The 13,602-nt window shown below is 39.1% G+C and overlaps 1 protein-coding gene across 5 annotated transcripts in view; it reads right to left on the bottom strand.

The window, feature by feature from the left end:
- The window catches only part of AFF2 (AF4/FMR2 family member 2), a 292,387-nt gene that overhangs the window by 133,379 nt on the left and 145,406 nt on the right, over positions 1-13,602 (bottom strand). The window lies entirely within an intron of this gene.

Raw genomic sequence — 13,602 nt, 5'->3', positions numbered from 1 at the left:
TAGGGGACACCTGAATATAAAAACAGTGGGAAAAGGAAAAATTAGTCTGCTATTATTTGAGGAAATTCAATTACAAGGTAAGAAATCCTGACTCCACCGAGGTCAGAGGCAAAAGTCACTTTTCAGAGGTTAGGACTACCCAATCTATGCATTTACAGTGACCTTGTGAGCATCAAAGTCTGTTACAAAGGTACAAGCTACCTACATCGAAGCATTTAACTTCAGTTATCACTGTAATAAAAATTATTGAATAGAACATTCCAGACAGGATTACACATGCAAAACAAAACAAGTATTTAAACTCAGCGTATAAACAAACACTGCATGTGAAAGTGATGAGGAAGTACATAGTTACTTAAAGAAATGTACCTACATCTACCTACAGACAGGCGCCCCAGCACTGTTGACCAAAGAACCTTGACTGATCATAGAGAAATTTTTGAGTTTACTCATCTGAAAAATGTTACTTCAAAATGTACGGGCAGCAACCCCGCACTGGCCATCACAGAGCTGCACATTATACTCACACAGAGCACTACTGAGCTACAGAATGACATGCAAAAATGGCACTGCACTGTTTTCAGTGCGGGTCAAAACCCCAACCCCGCATCCTGCAGAGATGTGACCGTCTACTTAACTCTCTCCTACTATGTTCCTTAAGTACATGAACATTACTTCAGAGAATCAGAAGAAAGGATGTCATTTGTTTAATCATCCACATGACTTCACCATTCTTCACTATGCCCCAATTTCTTTTGGAGATCCCTCATCTTCAAGTACTTGCTAAGATCTATTTTCTTTCACTTGTGAAATCTGATACATCTACATTCTAAAATATTATGTCTATAAAGAACCACACAGTGTGTGTGTGTGGTGTGTATGCATCCATTAAGATGTATATATAAACATCCTGGTTTGTAAACACCTGGGAAAGTAGGCAGGGATTTTTTTTTTTTTTTTTTCCCCCCAGGAAAAGATAAAAAACTGTAATCAATCCAAATTTGGAAGTATTTAGAAATTCCTGGAATTAACAATAATAAAACCAAGCATATGAAATGCTTTAAAGAGGAATTTAATGGAAACAAAGTAATCCCACAAAATTGAGTTAGGATTTATTTTCACATGGTTTGGACTTAAAATAATTCCAAAATCATGTTAACTGTTGGAGTGGGTAGATGACTGCTATGGAAGCATGCATTTTTTTATAGACCTGGAGATTAACTGAGAAAGCAAACCTGCACAGTTTGTTGGCTTAAAAAGTCACTGTGGTCCTCTGATGTAGTAACATCAAGCATCCTCCTTTCTGAAAATTATTTAAACATTGTTTTAATTGACTCCATGTGCTTTATTTATTAGAACTAGGCACGCTTGTCTCTTCAGCTAAGTCTGCTTTTTTTTCGGCTATAAAAGCCCTCAGGTAAGTAACTAAGGACGACACATCAGATGCCATCTAATGAATCACCAAAAATACAAATACTCCAAGAAAAATTTTTAAGGTCTGTAGAGGTACAAGGCCAAAACACAGTTTAAATGGCAGGAGAGAACTGGGGAAGGATTTAAACTTGCAAGTTTCTAAGGAAAAGGTCAGAGCAAAAGAATTGAGTATAGGCGATATGGGGCAGATGGTAAATAGTTTTACAAAACTAGTCCCTAAAATTAATAGCTGCCTTCAAGATTTATTTCCTTTCTCTGTAATTCATTTTAGCATCATTTCCTTCTTGTTCAAAAGAAAGTGTGCAGTGTTTTTAAATACAGATAAAAGCACTGAGCCAGGCTCTAAGAGGTCATTATGGAAAAAAGCAGCCAGTCTGTGTACTCTGCATTCCTACTGAGGCAGCTTCCCTTCCTACAGTGCATTCTAAACTGCTTAGCCTGATCTAATTTGAAGTCTCCAAAGATAGAGGGCTCATGCTACCTCCCTTGGGAGAACTGAGGGGAGACATGAGAACAGTCTTCAATTACTGAAAGAGCTGTTGCTAAAGGAGAGAATAATCTGTTCTCCAGTTTTACGGTGGATATGAACTTAAACTGCAGCCACAACGATTCCAGTTAGACATAAGAAAAAGCTTTCTAATGGCAAGGGCTGTGCAGCACTGAAACAGATTGCTCAGAGAGCTACACAGACTCAATCTTTGGAGGAACACACTTAAGAACAGATTAGCACGCATCAGTCAGGAATGGCTTCAGCAGAACTTATTCCTGCATTGGGACAGGGACCTGTAGCAGATGATGAGATTTCTAAGACCCTTTCCAGCCCTTTTTCTTGTTCAGTAGTTCGATAGATCTCTGTTGGCCAAACACTACCCTGACTGCCTCTGTTGTGGATAGCAGATCCACAAAAAGGCAGAAGAAGAAAGCAACAATCCTGGTGTTTTTCTTCTGTGGCATTAGAGTCCTCAAAGGCAGTTTCAGGACCGACACTTTGCCCACATCATTAGAGGGCAGACGCAGGAGGAGCCGGAGGAGGAGCAGCCCTGCACACACTGCTAGCAATAAATGCAATCTGAGGCCACTGCTGCCAAAGAGACCTTATCTGTGGTATTCTCTCTGTCAACTGCCCTTCTCAGTCCTTTTAACTCTTAGCTAAATCTGTTGCTTTAAACTTTCTCCAATTTTTGGTTACACAGCATGTTAAAGTTGCATTCAGAAAAAATTAATATATGATGAATAGATGTTCTAAGGTTATTACAAACTTGATGTTACAGCTGGTGCTAAGCAACCTACTGCCTTGATGGAATAAAGATAACCAAGTGATTTACCATTTATTAAAGACTCTATTAATGATTTATTAACGTTTTATTAACTATTTATCATGCAACCTTAATAAAAAGCGTGTCTTGTTTCACAGTATCTTTCTCGTTTCTGCATTTGTACAAACCTGATCAAACTCACTCTGCTAGGAAGCCAGTAATGAATGAGGGGCAGCCATGTTTTATGTGTGTGATGCATACTGAATTAAAAACCATCTCAGCCCCTTTCATCTTTGGGGAAAAGGCTAAAGAAAGAATGAATATCCAGATACATATTTATACACGTACAAGCAAATGACACTAAAGCCTAAAGGAACACAAATACAATAAACCTATGATGGGTAGATTTTCATTCATATTCCTTAGGAAGGAAAGGAAAATTTCCACGAGCCATTGGGATTATCCTGACCAGTAATCTGGACTGCTTTATACCGGGCTAAAGGTTTCCTGATGGATTTTGATATGTTGTCAGTATTGACAGAGACATGATCGATATATTCACAGATATGCATTTGTTTATCTTGTTTTAGCACTTAAAAAAATTCTCAGCATCAAAGGGACACCACATCTTTTTGCCTGTAAGGGAAAAAAATAAAAAAAGACTTCAGTGATGGTCTGATGGCCTCCAGGAGAAAGTCAGTTTTCCTGGTATGAATATTAAGGCAGGAAACTTTTTACTCTTGCAAATGTTTTACCACATTTATTACCAGTGGCTAGTGTCCAGTGTATATTTTTTGAGGAACAATGTGGTGGCATCTGCAATGATGCCTTTGTCATACTATAATTTATCTTGTTACTGTACCAAAAACTACTAGAAAGCCACTTGGAAATACAGTGCATACATGCATGAGTTTATTATGGAGAAGCCACAGTTTATTCTACAAAAAGCAACCATTGCCCTGACTGTAATCTAAAACCACAGTGTCCACCTTGTTGGTTTTATCAGTGACAACAACTAAGTTCCCTTTGCCCAACTGGGGAATGGGATGCATTCCATATCCTCCCACACTAAATTACTATTTCTTTCCGTATTGACAAGAAGGGGAAGGACAGACAGAAATGATATTCAGTGAAAATTAATATAGAAATTGCTTTAGAAGCCAACAGGGGTTGACTGTAAACTACAACATATGTTTTCCTTTCCTACTTTGTTAACATTTGGAAATCCACAAAGAAAGTAAAAGCAATATGGACATTTTTCTGGCTTTGTTGAGCTCCTCAGTACTAAGTCCTGTATACCTCACACTTTTCAATATATTTTCCCCATTCTGTAGCTTTTATAAGTAATAACACTCACAGTCTTTGCTTTGAGCATTTAGAAGACAATAAAAAAATAGCAAATAATGACGGATGCACTTATTGCTCTAACCAATCTTGTGTGTGTGAAGAAAAACAATGCCTCATTACAGTGAGAAGGTATCTCAGCCCAAGAGGCTGTTTTAGGGGGAGAGTAATGAAGCTACACCACATGAACTCACCACTGGGTTTCCAGTTTAACAAGTCCAACACAATCCTAAAAGTAACCACAACCTGTATAATATTGTGTCTACACGGTCAAATGATTTAGCTCCCTGCAGGGTCCTGGGCCCCAAGTGGTCCATGCTGTGCATGTTACAGTTCATTCCCAAGGCTCCTCTGTGAAACAGGTTAGATACTTCAAGATGGAAAAGGATCGTTCTTTTCAGAGCCCACCTCAGGAAGGGCCCAGGACAGTCCTTTAATTCAATCCCAAGCAGGTTTTGTTGCCTCGAGCACCTTCTCAGACGTTCTTGGCATTTTCGGGAACATGCAGCACAACCCCCAAAGGGTACTACACTCACATTATTATGGTGAACTGCAACAGAACAAGAGGTCTGTAGCAGCTGTATCCCTACTCTTATCAGGCTTAGGTTATCTGTGTGAGTAAAGTGCAGAAAGGGCATGGGGGGTTCACAGAACATAATTGGCAAAGTAGAATCACACAGTGTAAAAAATGAAACAGGACCTTACAGGAAGCACACAGAAGAGCTCTCTTGACAAGTTTTATATGATGAGATAGAATGAAGAGTTCTGTGGAAAAGGGAGGCTTGAGAAATTGTGAAGTCAAAGGTAAATGCATCCTGCATGTATGATTGCCTCTCTGACCCATGCTGTTTTTGTCTTAGATCATTCCCTAAACTTGCTAGCAAAAGCCCAGGAGATGAGCAGTTGCCAGTGCTGTCTTTGTGACAAGCCACGAGCCTTCAGAGTCCAAAGACAGGCGTGTACTGACCAGGAATAATGACACTGAGGTAACTCCGCTTCCCATCCAAGAGAGGCAGGAGGTATCTTCGCTACTTGCAGAATGTGGGGTTTGTTAAGGATAGTCCATAATGGCTGCGTGCGAGGAGAGGCTGATCAAAGCTTTGAAGTTTTGCCAAGAACATGTGAGATGCTGGGCCATGTGAGGTATTCATATTTCCATATAACTGTTTTTCTGGACAGACCTACTGATGGGGCAGGAACATGGAACTGCCAGAATGGGTCAGACTCGAGGTCTTGCTCATCAGGGATGCTGGCGGACAGTGGTGCTGCTCAGTGTTTCACAAAGCACCTCAAAAACCCCAGAGCAGTCATGAGGGTAAAATCCTGATCATCCATACTTACTAATTCTCAGCTGTGCTGAGATCCTACCTGTTTAATACTGCCTCTCGACCTGGATATTCAGTTAACACCAGTTTTAGAGTTCTAAAAGTTAATGATACACCCATATTCAGGTACTTGCAGTTATGTGTACAAACCCACTCCCAGAAAGCTAGGCATCCTTCATCTGTCACTCTCAGTAACTACACTAATGCCTTGTCCAATATACAGTACCAGAGTCATGCTGTGGACACTATGGCCAATGCAATACCTCCTGTTCTTGGCAGCTTCTCATCCCCAGTGAGATGCACAGCCATATCCCATTGATTTTATTTATTCAAAATGATACTTGCTGGTAACCATCTCCAGGGATGGCACATCTAATTTTCATGTGGGCCCCAAGAGATACGAAGTATGCATTGAACTGTTAAATACAACATAACATCCTGGCATGACAACAGTATAATATAAACAAAGGCACAATAAGTAATAAAAAGCTAATTCTTTCAGAAGTTGCTAATACCAACATATAATTTCATCTCTGCAATTTAAAAAACATTGGCAACGTTTCTCCAAGTAAATAAGCAACTGTGTTTTGAAACTATTCACTGCTGGCACTTGTTTAAGGGAATCGGGTAATTCGTTCCATCCATCCTGAGCTTCACAAGCAAAAAATCATGTCTTGAATCGCCTGTTTTCTTCTCTGAAACTTAGGGTTCGCACCAAGAGCAGAGCAGAACTATAATTTACAGTTACAAAACAAGACTGCACCTACCCTGAGGCACTCCACTGTGCACATTTATACATTACACCATCTCCTTTACGTTGCCAGATGCAATCAATTCTTTTTTTTTTTTTTTTCATATAAAATACAACAGTGAAATATGTAGTCACATGACAAGACCATATCCATGCAATTTATTACAAAATGCATTTAATTTCTGGAACCATTTATGCCAATGTTGTGAAAAAATATAATTGCCAAAATCAATATCAAGCAAAATTAAGTACTAAACTACAAAACATCTCATTCTATGGGCTTAGCACAGAAACTGTTTACGTTTTACATTGTGCAGTAAGTTTTAGACCCATGTAACCAGCTTATAACCCACATCCTGATAATATGATGAAACTGAGTCTAAAAATCATCAGCAATTTGAAATCATCAGCTTTTGACAGAAGACACCAGCTTTAGTCTTAAAACAGGAGCATCCATTATATGAAACAGCATATGGGGGAAATGAAGAAACCAGGTTAGGCAGCTTATTTGAGTTTAAAGCTGAATTATTTTGCGTTAATCATGATTTGCTCTCATTAAAACTGGACTCCAAGTTGTTACTCATCAAATACAAAGAAATGAAGCTACCACACACTGCTGCACAATACACATTGAAATCTTTTACAAAAGCTGGGTTTTTTTTGCCTTCAAAACCAAGACTCTGCCAGATCTCTTTTATTCTGCTTACCACACAAGCAGTATTGCAGCATGGGTTTTCCTGAGTGGGTGTGCCAGGGTAGCATTTCTTTTTAATGTTGAGTGTTTCCCTCTTACATAGCCTCAGCACAGCTGTAATGCCATTAAAACAGTGGTCTGAAGCTGAAGCAAGGACACCCTGAACACCTAGAAAAGCTCAAACTTGTCCTTACAGAAGCTGTCCTTTTTAACCGTTTCCTTTTCTACATCTATGTGATGCTCTCCCTACCATGTGTCCCAGTTGAAAACTTGCTTCTCCCTCAGTGCATGAAGACTGCACTCACTCTCCCCTGTGGAGTACGATTATCTTCCCAGCGCCTGCATTAGAGACTATGAATGCTTTGAGGGCAAAGACTGTCTCATTTTTTGTCTTATGCAATGCCTAGAGCAGTGGCGGAACTTCTGAGTATTGGCTGGAAACTGGGAACAGTGAATATTGGCTGGAAAATCCTGGGTGGACAAAACAGCCAGCATGATCAGCATTCAGCGAGTCCTGGATGGACAGAAAACTTCAAACTGAAGCCTGATCACTGGATCTTCTAATTTGGCACCCTGTTTTTTGGTAAGGTTAAAAGCTTAGCATGTTCGCCAAAAAATATATTATGGGTTCTGGCCTGTAACAGAGAGGTAGAGTCCTTGCTGCCTCTCAGACTCAACCCTTTAGTTCTCTTATAGAAAGACCTAAGCAGCCACCTGAAACCCTATCATGCGACCTGGCATTTATTATACTAATTTTAGCCTTTGGAAAAGAACAAACATTTCAGTCTGTATTTCCTTTTCCTCACTTGTGCCTTGAAGCAGGTCTGTTCCTGCATCTGTGTGTCCTGTAAATCATGCCAACACCCCTTTGATCCACTCCTGCTAAGCTAACAGGTGTAGAAAAAATGGATGTATATTATAGAAGATGTTTTGATACAACATATACTTTTTTGGCATGTCACTCTTACCCAAATAAGCCAGTTTAAAGAGTAAAGAAAACTGAAGCCAAAACAGGCTGAGGTCTTTTTTGATCTCCCTTAAGGTATGGAGGCTTCAGAATATTTCTGGTAGACAGATTCACACTGTCACAAGCATGTGTTTGATTCCTTATTTCCCAGCTCCTTCCTTCTTACAAAGCTAATAAGTCTGAGGTTGGAAACATTAAATACTCAGAACTGCCACTAAGATGTATGACAGCTGAGGATGCTTGGTCCCACACAGAGCAGTCCTAACGTCTGAAATCAGCATGTTCAGACTATACATCAGATTAATACATCCTCCTCCCATGCCTGCATGTTTTAAAACCTTCTGACAACAAACTGCATTGAAGCAAACTCCTAAAAAAGAGGCTGAAAAAGGGCAGAGTCCATAACCTTCTTGTCTCCAAACACTACACTACTTTTTTTTTCCCACAGGAAAACCAATGAATAGGATGCAAAAGCCACATCACTAAAATGCAGTAAGTTTGCTGCTCCAGCATTTACAAATTATAGATCTACATTACTAGACGATGACATGTACTGTCTCTGTTGCTTCTAGATGGCCAAAAAGGAACAGCAAACTGTTCATTAGTAATAGTTTATCAGGGGTCATATGAGCAATCTGGAACAAACTTGGAGCAAGCCCAAGAAAAGACCACCCAGTAGACCCATGGTTGCTAGTTAGCTCTAAGCAGTTAGTGCTATTTGCAACTCCAGCTGGTGTCAAACACTGACAATTACGTTATCATACAAAGACGAACTGGAATAAACCTGCCAAAGAATACTTTCTTTCTTTTTTTTTTTTTTTTTTTTTTTTTTTTTTTTTTTTTTTAAGTACAAAGTGCAATGTATTATCATGTTCAAGCAATTACCAAAAGGAGTTGTTGATCTCACTTTGCTGGGGAGATACAAAGGCTAGATCCAGTAACAGGCATGCTTTTTGAATGGTAACTTGTGCTATAAGTGAAAGACACTATAAAATGACAATGTCGCTGCAAAGGAGACAGAATGATACACTTAGTCAAATTCCCAGTCTAAGCCTTTTCAAAGAGCACAAGTAGTTAGTATAACATTCCTTAGGGTTCCTGTATCCTTTCAAACATGATAGCTTTCTTGTAGTTTACACTTATCATATTAAGAAAAATGGTAATGAGGAGATCATGACAACTTCTTTTAAAAGCAACAATGACTCAATTGCCAAGGAAAAAAGGAGCTATAACTATTTTCATGGAAAGAAGCCTCCAGTGAACGCCTCACTGTTGAAGCTGTGTTCTTTGTTTTTGTCTGAACTCAGGAACAACAAGGGGCTGCTCTTCAAAAAAATCTGAGCACCAGTTTTCATTTGATTGGTACAACACTGCTTTTTCAGATAAACTGGCAGCTCAGACCTCTTATTGAAAAGATTAGGTACTCGGGAGGTTAAAAATGATAAAATACTGGAATAACTGGGAAGGGATTAATTGGCTTTATTTTAAAAAAATTAAAATCTCTACTGGGAATATTCTCCTACAAACCAAACACCAAATTGTTGGTTTGTTGTTGTGGTGTGTTTTTTTGTTTTTTTGTTTTTTTTCTCCCTGAGGCTCAGAAAAATATTTTTAAAGGTTACTGTACCTTGGGGTACACAAACAACATACTCTTTAGCAGGATATACTCATGGCAAATAAATTAATGGACTACAAAGCCCAAAGGGGCCTTTAACACAGTGCTTGTGCAGTAAATTCCATCAGAAGATATCAAAGCATTTTCACAAGAGATTAGTACCCACCATTTTCCAGCTTGGCTCCAGAGGTGAAATTTGGCCCATGCCTTAAATCACCCACTCAACCAGCATCAAACGCAATGAACACTACCCTGGCTCTTTTTTTTTCCCCCATTAGGAACCATGCAAGTCTCCCAAGTTCATGTGTGTCCGTGTTGTTCCTGTTTCACCCTACAAAGTACTAGTACATATTATTTCTACCTCCCCCCCGCCAGACATTCGTTTAGACGTTGCACAGAAATTCTGGAGTAGAGGAAATATTCAAGGAAGACCTGCAAACTGCTGAGAACAGGGTTTCTAGTGACACCCCACCAGAGCCCTTGCCCTAGGAGCCCTGGATGGCAATGCAGTAACACTTGCAGCAGGTAGAATAAACAGTGCATGCAGAATGTTGAACAAATGGAAATCTGGGCACTTAGGGCTGAACTTCAGATTCATGTTTGTAGTGTGTTTTTATCTCTTGTCTCTGAAAAATGGTCAACAAACACCTCACGCCTTGAACTTATAAAACCATCTTCCTTTCTAATGCTACTCTGCCTGACATTTTCTTCAGCTGACTTCTGCAAAGCTAAATCAAAAAGAAATGTGCGAAATTCCTTGGCCAAAAAAAAAAAAAAGCATTCTGGTCAGATTTTCTAGCTATCCAAAGAAATTGTTACACAGCTGACATAAATCAATGTGGCAGGATCTACAGGCTAATTAAACAAATGTGACAATTTTACTGTGACAATTTGAAAACACTCAAAAGTGCCTCCCATCCACAGTGTGCATTCTTCTCAGATGTGTATTAAAACCCATGTACTGTATTAAGAAATTGGAAAGGAACTTACATATTCAATAAAAAACACAATTATAAGCACAATTTGAAATATATTGCTAAAATAGATTGGAAGTTCATAAGGTTTCTCAGAACATTAAATTCAATGACACGCTTTCTTTAAAGAAATGTTAGAAATTCTCTATAGAAATGGATAAGCCACAGTATGTAGTATAATTTTAAATATCTAATTGAGCCTTGCTTTTGCACAATTATACCACCAATAATTCCAGCTGAGGACCTCAATGCATTTTTCTAGCAAATAATTTAACTTCACAGCACAACGGCAGTGTGGGTGAGGTTCTGTTTTCCCATTTCATGGAAGGAAACACAGTGGAGCAAAGGGCCATCTCAAGGTTACCCAGGAAGCTTAAAGTAGGACGTCTTATCTGAGTCTATGTATTCAAGCTTTAATTGAGAGCATGTTCAAAGAGATGGGAAGACGGACCATATCATTCTTTTACTGGTAGGTGTGAAGTGGTGTATTATGAAGACTCTGACAGCTGAAACAATCTCCACATGTAAGAATGAAGGCACCTTCAGAAAGAGCTCCACTGAGTATGCTGCATGACAGTCTTAAAGCCTACAGATTAATAAGTAGCAAAGACGTAGATTGCTTCCTCCAAAAAGGTGGCTTCCGGAACTATTCTCCCTACAGAATGTGAAATAACTTGATTTTAAGACAGATGATGACTGCAAGACTGCCTTCCCATGTTAGGCTGCTTCAACCTCATGGAGGCTGGCAAGGCTGACAGCGTGTCACCACATGACTCCTCCAAAGGAAAACTCCACCTGCTTATACAGGGGGTCTCTCAGGAAGAAATAGTTCTTGGCCTGTTAGTCAGTTGGTGTCTGTATTCTTGCCTTAAGAAGAAGAGATTAGGAATGATTTAGATTAAATTTAGAATGCAGTACATGAAGAAAATGGCAACAAATATTTCTCGTATCTGCTGTAACTGAACACTTCCACCCATTTTCTCTGAGAACAACAATGAGATTCAAAGTTCTAACCAGGTTTACTCCAGTTGTCATCTTTGTCCTGTTTTCTCTGCTGTCCTTTTAAGAGCACAAGAGCAGTGAAGCATCAAGGGATGTAACATATAGTTAGGGCAGTGAACCTGAGTCTGCCTCAAGTATCTGGCCCCTTTTTGGCCCCTTTCTTTTCATTTTTCTACTTCTACCCTTAAACCATCAACCAGCTTTTTCCAGGTTTTGACTGTCATGGCCAGCTGAAATTTCAGAGGGGAATTTCAAAGAGGAGAGGTCCTGAAATTCTTTCTGAAGATTCATTTCGTTACATCTTCCAGCCCTATTTTCCCTTGGACACTGCAAGTTTCTCTAGCCTTTTCCTAGCTCTGTGTCTTTTGACTAACGACATATGGCTAACTTATTGTTCACGGGCCCCACCAGCTTCTTCAGCAGTCCTGACTTATGGGGAGGCTTCATACCAGGACTTAAAACTCACAACACTTGCCCTCAGGGTTACAAAAATGGAGCCCTTCCCTTTTGTGAGATAAAGAACCACAGGAGATGCTACAGACTTTGTCATTTCAAACCAAAGAATTGTTTTCAAAGCATGCATTCATTTCAGAAAGCCTAACTCTATTTTAATATGTTTTCAATGTCTTCATTCTGTGCCTAAAGCAATTTGTTATGTAGAGTACACATTATTAATCTACTTAAATGAAAGGTAACATTGCTAGCAGTTTAAACACTCAATGGCCATATTTAACCATGTTTCATTTTGACAGGACAAGATGAAATAACAGAAATGATTAATCTGAGACCAGAGGAATGTTTTACTACCTATATTTCAAAATAGGAGTAGATTTTTTCATTTAATACTCTGGCAGTAAGACGTGTAAGTGGAGTATAGGACCTTCGGATGGCTTTTCTGCTTGACTGCACCGCATCCTGTGCCAGCAGTTGTTGCGACCAGTCATTTTGGACTCTGCAGCAATGCTCCAGGACAGGCACACAACAGGCTCTGAACTTCCTAATCATGTTTTTATGCAACATAAAATTGTGCAGCCCACGAGGTCCTTAAGGGAGGATACCTGGTACAGCTAGAGCCAAACACTGTAACAGTGTAGAAGTGTTTAAAATTGTTGAGTTCAGCACTTGGGCCCTTTTTTGTTCATGGGAGCATACAAAAGGTCGAAGTTGATCTGACATCCCAGATTCCTTGGGTCTATTTTCTCTCACACTTTCAATCAAAGATAGGGGAGTTACTCTTTGTTTAAAGTGATGAAAAGGGATGGGAAGTCAGGTCCCATAGGTCTACAAATCTGGAGTAGGAATCTTAGTTTTATGATACTCTCCACTCAACTACAAGACACCATCAACTCATTTGCCCACATTTTTTGCCTCTCACTTCCAGTTATTGCTGGAACTACAAAACTTAGAGGTATTTGAAAAAGTAGTATATGAAGTGATCAAAACTCTTAAGTGCTGCAGAGGGTATTTTCCTCCAAGACAATGCTTTTGCTTGAATTACTTTGTTTGAACTGGCTTTAAAAAAAACTATTTTGTATATTCTCTTAAAATAACATTCCTTTTATCATAACAGAGTACTGAATCAGAGTGAGAATGCTGAGCATGTAACATGTTGCAATACACAGTAAATCATTTCTGAGGTGACTGACAATTAGGAAGAGAAACTAAAAGTGGTTGTTCTGGTGCAAAAGAGGTTCTGAAGAGCTTGGAAAACAGATAAGAATTAACACTTTTTCATTCAGTCATTCATCTCTCATGAGAGTGCTTTCATTCTCTTCAGGAGCAGTAATAAGTGTCCAAACTCTTCGGATGTCAGCTCACTTTACAGTATTTTTAGTAGCAATGGTAACTCTGGCAGTGATAGCAGAATTATATAATACTACTGAAATCAGCACTATTTCAATCAGGTGGTACAAAAATATATGTTAAAATATTACAGTTAAGGAGATAAGAAAACAGAATTGAATAGTGAGTTCGAAATAGGTGCACTTCAATCTCTCTTTTTCCTGAATACCTTTTGTATTTTTTTTTTTTTATTGTTACAGTGTAGACAAGCTGCAATAGACCCACATAGTGATCAGATTTTACATTTCAAAGTTCTTTGCTAAATAATTTCTTTAATACTGCTACAAAAATAAAACCTTTATTTGATAAATGTGCCTGCAGGTTGGAATCAGACCTTGCTTGTCTGTCCTGACAAAGGTCTAATCTTTTGCTGCCTTACATCTTGAAGAGGCATTTAT

This window comes from Athene cunicularia (assembly GCF_003259725.1).
Source record: "Athene cunicularia isolate RWA chromosome 4 unlocalized genomic scaffold, athCun1 chr4_part3, whole genome shotgun sequence".
NCBI classification, from domain to species: Eukaryota; Metazoa; Chordata; class Aves; order Strigiformes; family Strigidae; genus Athene; species Athene cunicularia.
Note: the sequence above shows the minus strand (reverse complement) of the source record. Positions and strands in the feature narration are given on the sequence as shown.